This window comes from Dipteris shenzhenensis, chromosome 24, assembly GCF_047967505.1.
Source record: "Dipteris shenzhenensis isolate YYH24624 ecotype China chromosome 24, Dip_SZ_1.0, whole genome shotgun sequence".
Lineage (NCBI taxonomy): Eukaryota > Viridiplantae > Streptophyta > Polypodiopsida > Gleicheniales > Dipteridaceae > Dipteris > Dipteris shenzhenensis.
Genome location: NC_141619.1, coordinates 42,519,195 through 42,529,864, shown reverse-complemented (window position 1 = coordinate 42,529,864; position 10,670 = coordinate 42,519,195).

Sequence of the window (10,670 nt, the reverse complement as noted above, 5' to 3'; positions counted from 1 at the left end):
TCTCTACTTCTATTATATATACACAAGTGAGAAGAGGCAATTGTGTGTGAGAGAGATCACTACTTCTTATATATATACTTGAGTCAAGAGAACTCATCTTGGTATAGTTCCCTTAGATGTTATATTTGAGGCAAGTAAGCATGAAAGAGGGAGGGAGGGAGGGAGGGAGGGAGGGAGAGAGGGAGGGAGGCAGGGAGGGAGATTTTATGAGTGTTAGTGATTGAGTTTTTTGTGAGCTCTATTGTGTGTTCCTTTCATCTCTTTCCTCCTACTGTGTGTGTGTTAGTGAGTGTTAGTGATTGAGTTTTTTGTGAGCTTTATTGAGCAAGTGGTGACTAAAGTTCAATATGTTGGACTCTAGAAAGCCCAATCTACCACAAATTTTGATTCTCCATTTGTTAATAGAGTTCTTTCTTCAGCAAGATTTGCTTTGTTGTTGATGTAGGTCTTTTTCACATGATATGCTTCATTCTCTTTGGAGTTGTAGTGGGAGTCATTCCTCTCCTCTTCCAAAAGAGAAGCTTCAATATCCACCAAGTTAGATGTAAAAGTGTTGCTATACTCTTCATCTAGAAGACTTTTGAGTAAAACTTGTGCACCAAATACCTTTTCAAGTTACACCCAAACTTCATGTGAAGTTTCACACCCATCTATGTAATGAATGTATGAGTCAATAAGTCCCGATGCTATGATAGCAAAGGCCTTTTCATATTGGACTATCCATTGTACTTCCCTTTTTTTTAGGATGATGAACTTCTTGTTCTCCATAATCTTCTTGAAATGTCCAAGCTTTATCTTGGTACCACAACATATCATCTTGATCATATCACATCCAAGCTCATCACTTACAATCTTTTTAGATATCAAGGTTGGAATTATGCAAAAGGTCGGTGAGCAAAGAACGTGTCAACATGGGCGATAGAAGTAAAAAGTCAAGAAATGCTTTGATCCAGAGATGCACCCTAGATGGAGGATACTTCAACTCATAGGGCTCTAGGAATGGTTGCGTGATGGCATAGAATAGAGCTAAGCAAACTCTGATGGAAAAATGGGCAGAAATGAAGAAGAAGGTGGAGGGTGGAGAAGAAGGTGATGAGGTGGCAGCCTAGGAGTCTAAAAGCTCAAGGAGGATCACAACTCTGCTACCATATGTGGGAAAGTGGGGGAGCATAGATCCATTATGGCAAGAGGAGTGAGAACACATAAGATATTGAAATGGGTGTTATATTGATTTGAGAGGGAAGCCCCTCTTTTATAGAAATGGAGAGGGTGTCCTAAATCAGTGGCACCTCTCCTACATTAATGGCAATCAGCCCTATATCATAGGCACCTCCCGGGGCCTTTGTACTACATCACCACCTGTTTCATGGTCTTGACACATCATAGCACTAAGTGTGCTACACTACCTACACACACTCAAACATGTGACTAGATGCACACATGCACCTAGCAAGCCCTTGATCACAAATGTCCCAACACTCTCTTTGTCTCTTGAAGTTTGCTCTTGTTTCCTCTTCATGCCTTTCATGAATGCCATGTTCTCTTTCCCCCTTCCCCTTCTCTTTGCATACTCCCTTTCCCTTCTCCATTCCCCTCTTTTCTCCCTACTCTTCTCTTATGGATTCATTACTGCAATAAGCCAAGAGTCGATAGAGTGACATTAGTGGATGACATTTGCATGCATTGCTCTTCACCCATAGTCGTTTCAAGGGAGTATCTCATTGGTGTATCTACTAGATCCCAAGAAGCATGAATCACCACCAAAGACTTCACATTTTTGGTGTTGTTCCCGGGGTAACAAGTAGACAAAGAAAAATCTAAAGAGCAAGTTACTAGCAGGAAGAAGATGTTAGTGGGGGTTAAGTTAGCAGAGTAAGTATCATTGTATTATAATTCTCCTCTTTAAGTCCCATATTTGATTTGGATTCTCATCAAACTACATATTGACATGCCATGTTTGTAAGTTTAGAGTTGCGCTACTGTGTTATCATGCTCCTCCTTAAGTCCCATATTTGATTTGGATTCTCATCAAACTACATATTGATATGCCATGTTTGTAAGTCCAGACTTGTGCATGACATTTTGTCTTGCTTCTCTGCATAGAGCTTTTTTCTAAATCCATTTTATGGATTACACTTCATTCAGGCCTTTTCTTAGACGTTTCTTTGAGCCCAATAAGGTTGTCGCATGATCACGAGCTCTATTTGTATGAGTCATCAAATCCAGAGGAGTATGATAATACACCATATAAACTTCTAAAATGAGGACTATGGCTGAAGAGGTTTATAGCGTCTTGGATTCTAGGAAAGTACCTTAAGTCAAAATTGATATTACATTGGAGCTCAAATGGTTAAGTGGGTACTAGCGTTAAGTAGAAAAAAGAAGAATAAGACAGAATTAAAAAGAGGAGGGAGATTTGGAGTTAGTTAATGAAGGGTGCGGTTAGGAAATGAAAGTGCAAAAAGCTTCACTCTACCATCAAGCTCGTGCGTGGGTCATGTAGGCAATACATTAGCGAGCCCTAGCCTGCTTGTTCTTGGAACTGGAACTCGTGGGTGGCTTGGGCTGTAATGGCTGCATTGATGGGGGCCTATGCATAGGCATATTCATGTTGGGCACTAGCCTATAGGGGTAGGGAGTGTCTTCTGTAGCTCCCACCCAAGCTAGGTACAAAGGGCAAGGAGCCATTGTGTGTGGAAGCATATTCCCCCAAAGTCCATTTGTTTGTTTCCCTACATTTCAGGACTCAGTAGCCAAAAACTAGGTACCCTGGGCTCAAATGTTCTGATGAAGGATGGCTCTCTCTCGTAGAACTAGACATGGGGCTTTGTAGGATTCACCATTGAGGCAGGCATTGGGTTACTTTGTGCGCTTCGTGATGTAGATGTTGGAGGAGGGCCATGTGCCTCCTTAGTCACATTGGTTTGCCTTGCAAAGGAGTTGACTAGGTTAGGGTTAGATAAACCAAACCTCCCCATAAAATTAGAGAGAGCAATTCCCTTGGTCACGTGCTATGGTTAATAGTGTGGGGGATTGGGGCTTGATTGAATTGAATTGAGGAGTCATGGAGGCCCTAAGATTCAGGTGTTCACCCACCCTGCGTTGAATCTCATTGCGCCCTCCGAGCTCAAGGAGTCCATATGTGTGGGCCGGTGCACTAAATATGAGCTTAAGGTGGAGATACCAAAAGGAATTGACACTATGGTGTTTGATGGACCCATTAGAATATCATTAGAGGCACTGTCCTCTGGCTTTGGGTCAAACCTAGCACTCTACTAGACCTCAGGTGTATGTGTTGGTGATATTTGCCACGCTGCTCTAGTCAAATTCTGTACATTTTTTGCCTTGAAGCAGCAAGTCACTACGTTAGCCTTAAAGCAATGACTCCCAAGTCACTGTGTTGCTTTAACCTTAAAGCAATGACTCCTTTAACATGATGAATTCAATATAATAACGACTTTGGTATGGTAGCAACTTCACTAAAGCGGGGACTGAGTTATAGCAGCAACTTCTTAATGTGATGGGGCCCTAATGCAGCGGGTTGGATATGGCAGTAACCTTTATAGTAGCAAGTCAATGGTTGTTGCATTAGTCCTAAATATAGTGGGTTAACCTTTGACTTAATAGCTATTAGTTCAGATAATGACACATGTCAAGTAGTTGAGGTAGGTGTCTGATAGCAGTTAAAGCGCATTATTATCACAACTTCCCGTAGTTGCTGCGTTAAGCTTAACGCAGTGAAACACAGCCTGACTCTATTGCTGACTGGTTTTTGTTGATTCTTGTAAATTCCTAAGTTTTTGTGCAGGGTTTGTGATCTCTGGGGGGTTCTACTCTTCCTAATATACCTACTCAAGTAAAAAAACAACAACTTAAAATGCCACATGAGATGTTTTATAAAAGGGTGGCTGGCAACACACTCAAACCACTTCTAAACCTGATTGAAACTTCATTTCTTAGTGGTTTTTGTATTGTTTAAATGCATACAATCCTTAGCAATCACCTCGACTACCTATTTCTATAAACCAACATGACAAAACCATAGAAAACAAACTCTAATAAATTGAAATGTTTGAAAAACTGAAAAAGGGAAGCTTTTTTTCCCTCCCTCAATATCCACTCATACTTCACCTAAACTCCACTATCAAAGCTCCTAGCTAAGCTAGAAACAATGAGCAATGGGTAATTAATGAAAGAAGGATTATCCATTGCAAAAGCATACCTCTAAGTCCCATCAACGGTGCCAAATATCTGTAGATCCAGCGGTGACTCCATGTGTTATGGGGTCATGGAGGAATGCCGATGGAGACTCCTCTCCCAAACAACTCCTTGTGAGAGCTTTGCAAAGCACCAACCTATCACCTGTGTCACACTAGTGCCTATCAGATTATGACAATGTGATTCCAGGAGAGTGAATATGGAGACGAGGAGGCAAGAAGTATCAACCCAACAAGAAGATAGAGAGTGAGAGAGCTCGTATTGCCAAAAGTTGCAATACACAATGAAGAGCAAAGTCAAACATTTGGCCTTTTATACATTCCACTCTCTCTCTCTCTCTCTCTCTCTCTCTCTCTCTCTCTCTCTCTCTCTCTCTCTCCAAACACTTGGGCCCATATGGCTCCAAGGTGGATCTCATATTGTCTACCACTCGTCGTCTCTTACTTCTCTGCTCTATCTTGCAAAACATCTAGCGCTTGTATGAACTGTTAACCATGGTGATGGGCCCATATAGCTCCAAGGTGGATCTCATATTGTCTACCTCTCATCCTCTCTAACCTCTCCACTCTATCTTGCAAAACATCTGGTGCTTACATGAATTGTTAATCATGGCAGTTAACATAGCTTTATCCAACCTTTCCTATAGAAGAGTGGTGATGCTCTCAAAGGTCACGTCAATTTGCATTACTTTTGCTTTTTTATGAAGGATTAAAAACTAGTAATACACTAACAATACTACTCTATTAACATAAAATGGGAACCTGAAGGTCCTTATAGTCTCTTAACTTCAATTTCGAGCAAGAAAATCCACTCAAAATGGGCTTTATAAGAATCTACTGCTAAATCTTAGTATGAAATAGATGCCTTACAATCATTTATTGGATACGAAAAGGAAATGATAGCAAAATACCCTTCTTAGCAAGCCACAATGAAGTGGTAATTGAAAAGACACTTGAATTGATAAAATACATTAGCAAAATGCGAAAAACAAAGGTTGAGGAAGAATGCACTTTGTTTGGCTAGATGTTTGGAATGACTTGCATTCAACTCTAGACTATGGTAATGAATTCCAATCGCTGCTTCCATGCCCATTTTGTAACCATCAACAGAAAAGAGAGAGTTATGCCTAAAATAGATATACAAGCCGATTGTTTTGTTGCAATTCAACCATCGAATGATGAATATGAGAATGTGAAGTCTAGGTTATCAACATAGTGGATGTGAAGAGGGATGGTCATGGGAGAGCTATGACATTTACAATGCTATGGTATGAGCCAAAAGGCAAAATGAGGATGATGGATAACAATATGTTGTATACTAACTGTATGAAAAAAGAATGGGTCCTAAATACTAAACCACCTTCAGAGTTATCCATAGAAATAGTCATAGTATGTTGGTGGTCAAAGGTAAAGAAAACCAAGAAGTACATGAAGCACTATTTGGTGTAAGCAAATAGTTTTTAAGGATGCTTGCTAGGGAGGAAGTAGAAGGAGCACTGCAAATGAAGAATTGTCATGATAAAGATGGGACACCATGACATTCAAATGAGAGTTATAATCGCAAATGCCAGCCAAGCAGTGGTCAATCATTGTGCTACCGAAATTCAATTATTGTAAAGATAGAATGCAATCATTAGAATGACCAAGGGTAGTGCTTGACACCTCGAGCATCAAAATCTCTTATATAAAAACTCATTGAGTGTAAATGCTCATCACCTTGAGCATCAAAATCTCTTGTACAAAAACTCATTAAGTGTAAATGCTCATACTACGCCGAATATAAAACCACAAGCATAGCTCTTGCTATTCTTTGAAACACCATCAAGTTTTTGTGTTAATTCTATATTTAAAGGTCTTGAGTATCATTGTTCTTTGCAACAAATTTTTAATTCAAAGAGGAGAAAAAAAAAGGAGGAGAAACAAAAGGATAACAAAGGAAAAAAAGCAATAATGAAAGGAGGAGAGGAAAAAAAAGAAAAACAATGGTAGATTATGCATGCAATTGTTACTTGTTTGTTAGTTCAATAAAGGAGTGATGATTTTTTTGCGAATTTTAATTGTTTTAACTTATTAGATTAATTATTACATTTAGGTAAAACCAAGGTATGATTTGTATTTCCTAAATTTTTCATCATTACTACAAAATTATAGTATAAGTAAAACAACTTTTTATGTGTAATGGACCATGCCAAAAAATAAACTTTTGATTTGGGAATACTAGTTTCAGAAAGTAAACTTTTCATTTGGGAAATATTTTTGAATCAAAATCCAAATAGGAAAAAGTAGAAAAGAATTAGAGGTATAGGCTAAAGCTAAAGCAAGAAAAGTGATTCTTACATGCACTTAGGTGAGAAATAAGTGAACTAATCACAAGGTTTGATAAAAGCTTTGACCTTCAAGGGCTATACGGTTCAAAAGGAGGGTAGGGTTGAGAAATCTAACTAGGGATTCAAGGTTGAGATAGCATTGTCAAGTGTAGGATGAGTTAAAGATTGAGGAGTAGAGAGACTCTCCTTCATGGATTCACGGGGTTAAGGGTTGAGAAGGATTGACCAAGGGTGAAGAGGAGAAGGGAGGAGTAGGGAGGAGGAAGGAGGAGGAGGAAGGAGAAGGAAGGAGGGAGGAGGCAGGAGGGAGGAGGAGAAGATGGAGGGAGAAAGAGGGAGTGCAAGAGTCTTGGGTTGCAACTGTGGGAGCATGCTACAAAATGTTGATAGTGTATGGGGGCATGGACGCCATTGAACACAATGTGAACTGAATACATTTTTTACATTAGAAGATAATTATACATATTCCTAAGTTTCTAATGAAAATTTTGTAACAAAGAAAAACTTACATAAAGTATAAGTGCTTTCTCTTTCTAGCGCAAAGTAGACATGCTTGCTCTTGTAAAGACATAACCAAGTAAAGGTAAGGTCATGAAGAGGGAGCTACATAGTCTTGATGATAGTAAACAGTCTGGTGGCATCATTTCAATAGACTAAGGGATGTGGATGAGGTGAGCGACCTCTTTTTAGAGTGGAGCAAGTAGGAGAAGCAAACTCGGCCACATGCAGGCGGGATGCATGACTACTATGAGCTTCAAAGGGCCTTTTCTGGAAAAGACTGAAGAGTCCACAACATTGAATCGAGTAGGCAACCTATTGGATGTGTTAATGAGAGAAAGAGAGGCGTTTCGGCTCCCTGAAATTTGCCACCAATCCAGTATGTCGTGCAGAGATACATGCAGATCTGAGATTGCACTTACAAATGGAGCAAAAGAATGATGGAGGGATCACAGAAAAGAGCTGGACATATGCTAGTTGCATAGTAGGGAACTCCATGCTTGTAGTCAAAGTGCAAACGAGCTCTGCTGACTTGAGAAGGGAGAGGGGAGCACCCATTTGAAAGTAGCGAGCTTCCAATCACGAGGTTTGCTCCATATCCATGGTGCAGTCCTTGTAGGCGGTTGGCGTTTTGGAAGTTTTTTGGCGTGATCCTTAGGAGTAACTACAATAGGTGCTGCAGCTATGGGATTCAAGGGCTCAACTTTGTTGTCCCTACAAGGGTCCTAAGGGATGAGTGGTTATTGAGTTGCTAATCAGGGCCATAGTTTTGAAGTTAGTTCATTTGGTCAATTTGACCTTGCAAATTATGGTTAGTATGAGGCTTAAATGTGGGTTAGTAGAAGTTTAAGGGCTTCTAATGTGTTTAGGCTTTAAGGTATTTGTTTGCTCGTGGAGGTCCTAAATGCTTTTTTCTTTTATTCCTAAAGCTTTTGTCTTTTGTTAGAAGATGGAGGCTCTCTTTGTCTCTTGTATGACACCACAAATAGGCCCATCCCCACTTTTATTTAATGGCCCATCCACCACATACATACACCTTTTCACCTCTTTTCTCTCCTCTCTTTCACTCATCTACCTTTCCCGATATTCCTTTACCTTCATTTGTTTTTTCTCTTTTCCTTTCCTTCCAATTTACACCTATAGTTTCCTTTCACGAGTTATTGACTTATAATGACACTCCAAAAGGTAGGGCCATAGTGGGATCCCCACCTTGTTATTAAACATAGTAAGGATGCTCTTGATCCAGCAAGTCTTAAAGCAGGCAGCTTGTTGCTGTGGTTCCATAGCTGTTATTTGCAGGATGGCCATGCTGATCTTCAAACGATGAAAGCTAAAGCAGATGGACAAAAGGCCTAAGAGTGGATGGTCGTATGCTACTAGTGGTTAGTGAGATCGTTTGAAAAGGAATGCTTGAAGATATATAGAGGCTCTCCTTGCCAAACAAGCCAATCCTTCACGTTTCCTTTGATGTCATGCCCTTTAATGTCATGCCTCACACTATCCTTGCCATCAGGACAGAAGGTTGCCTTTGATCTCATGTCCTTTATTCTCATGCCAACAATCCTCCACCTTGCCTTTGATTTCATGCCTCACACAGCCTTTGCCATCATGGAGGAAAGGTTTGAAGGTGAAGGTCGAGAGAGACTCTTTGTTGAATGGAAGAGACACTAAGGAGGAAGGTTTAGGATAAAGGGACTAGTACTATGCACCCCTAACTTTTTAGTTACTAGTGCAAGGGGTTGTGCCTATTCATTGTTTGAAGTTTTTCAAAATGTAAAGGCCTCGCATGGATAACCATACAGGGGGTACGTAAGTTAGAGAGAGAAAAATTAGCTTAGTGGAAAACATAAATATCCAATACCAAAGACATTGGTGGCCAGTACTCTCCCATATTTGACTATCGGTGGTGCAAGGTATCAAGCCTAAAGGTGAGTAGACACCGAGACTTGGGGCAAGGGAAAAGTTAAAAATAAAGTGAAAAGCCAAGGACCACCACAAATCAAATGATACTTATATGGCAAGCATGGTCAAGCAAGAGTGATGACCTAATCCAAACAAGAACTAGTCTGAATCAAGCAAGAGTGATGACCTAATCCAAAAATGACACGAGGATGGGAGACATTTCATAATATGAAGGTCATCCTCACGATGTCTGAGATGTTCCAGCTTACTTCTTACTACCATAAATCCCTTCTACAAAAGCTTAAAGCTAAGGAAAATTCTCCAACAATTGTCGACTCTCTCATCACCATTCGGATGATTGATAGCCCGGTCATGAATAAAGGAGTCCTGATCATCACTGTCAAGATCAAGAAGCTGAAGATACTAGGGGTGATCCTCGATGGTGCTCGAGAGTCAAAATTGTCTTGATAACTATGGTCAATCAGCTAAAGATAAAAAATTTCAAGCCTTCTCCATTTTGAGTGTGCATGGAGACTAGTGGAACCTAAAGATATGCTCTATCCTCCAACAATTGTGGACTCTCTCATCACCATTTGGATGATTGATAGCCCGGTCATGAATGAAAGAGTCCCAATCATCACTGCCAAGATCAAGAAGCTGAAGATACTAGGGGTGATCCTGGATGGTGCTCGAGAGTCAAAATTGTCTTGATAACTATGGTCAATCAGCTAAAGATAAAAAATTTCAAGCCTTCTCCATTTTGAGTGTGCATGGACTAGTGGAACCTAAAGATATGCTCTCACATGTGGTTATCAAAAATGGGAGGAGTGCATTATATAGTGAGTTTGATTGTCATTTGAATGGAGATGAAATACTATTGGGTAGGACATGGTTGAAAGTGTTGAATTATTATATGATTAGAGTTCCAAGATTATGAGAATCAAAACTGGGGATATTGGAGAGAAAATACCCACTAATCCACTACCTGAGCAAGGTGCTTAGAAGCTATCAAGCTAAGTACTTGAACATGGATGTATAATTTCCAAAGGATGTACAGTGATGGTTGATGTAAATGCAAATCTTGCCTATGGTAGATATAGATCTATTCTAGGTGGCAACTAAACTTTAACAAAAGATCCAAGCTAAGAAGCTGGAAGAGTATAAACATTTGTCCTGACTAGGGAATGACACCTAGACGAGCCAACAATAACCATTATTTTTCTTAGTTTAGAAGACTTGGTTCTAGCCAACACAAAATTTGAATCTTGGCACAAACAAGGAATCACATGTAGTCTTGCTAAGTGTAAGTGTTTTAAATGATCAAGTCTCTACTATAAAAGTCTCTTTGCAATGCTGAGATATGTTTGCTTGGAGCTACACTAGCTTATGGAGTGCTTCACTAAAGATATGCCAAGATCAAATTCCATTGAATCAGATTCCAAATTCCAAGCTGCCTCATCAACAATGATACATAATGAATCCGAACTGTACCAAGCAAGTCTTGAGATTGACTAGCTTATTCGATCATGCTTCATTCACATAGTCAATCTGAGTGATTGGATATTCCCAATTGTGACAGTTCCCAAGAAGAATGGTATGTCCAAGTTTGAATATATTACAAGAAAATCAATCCTCAAACAATGCTAGATTCCTTTCTTGTTCCTTTTGAAAGGATGGTGTATTAGACCAAGTTGCAGAGCACAAGAATTAGCCGTTTATGATGTCT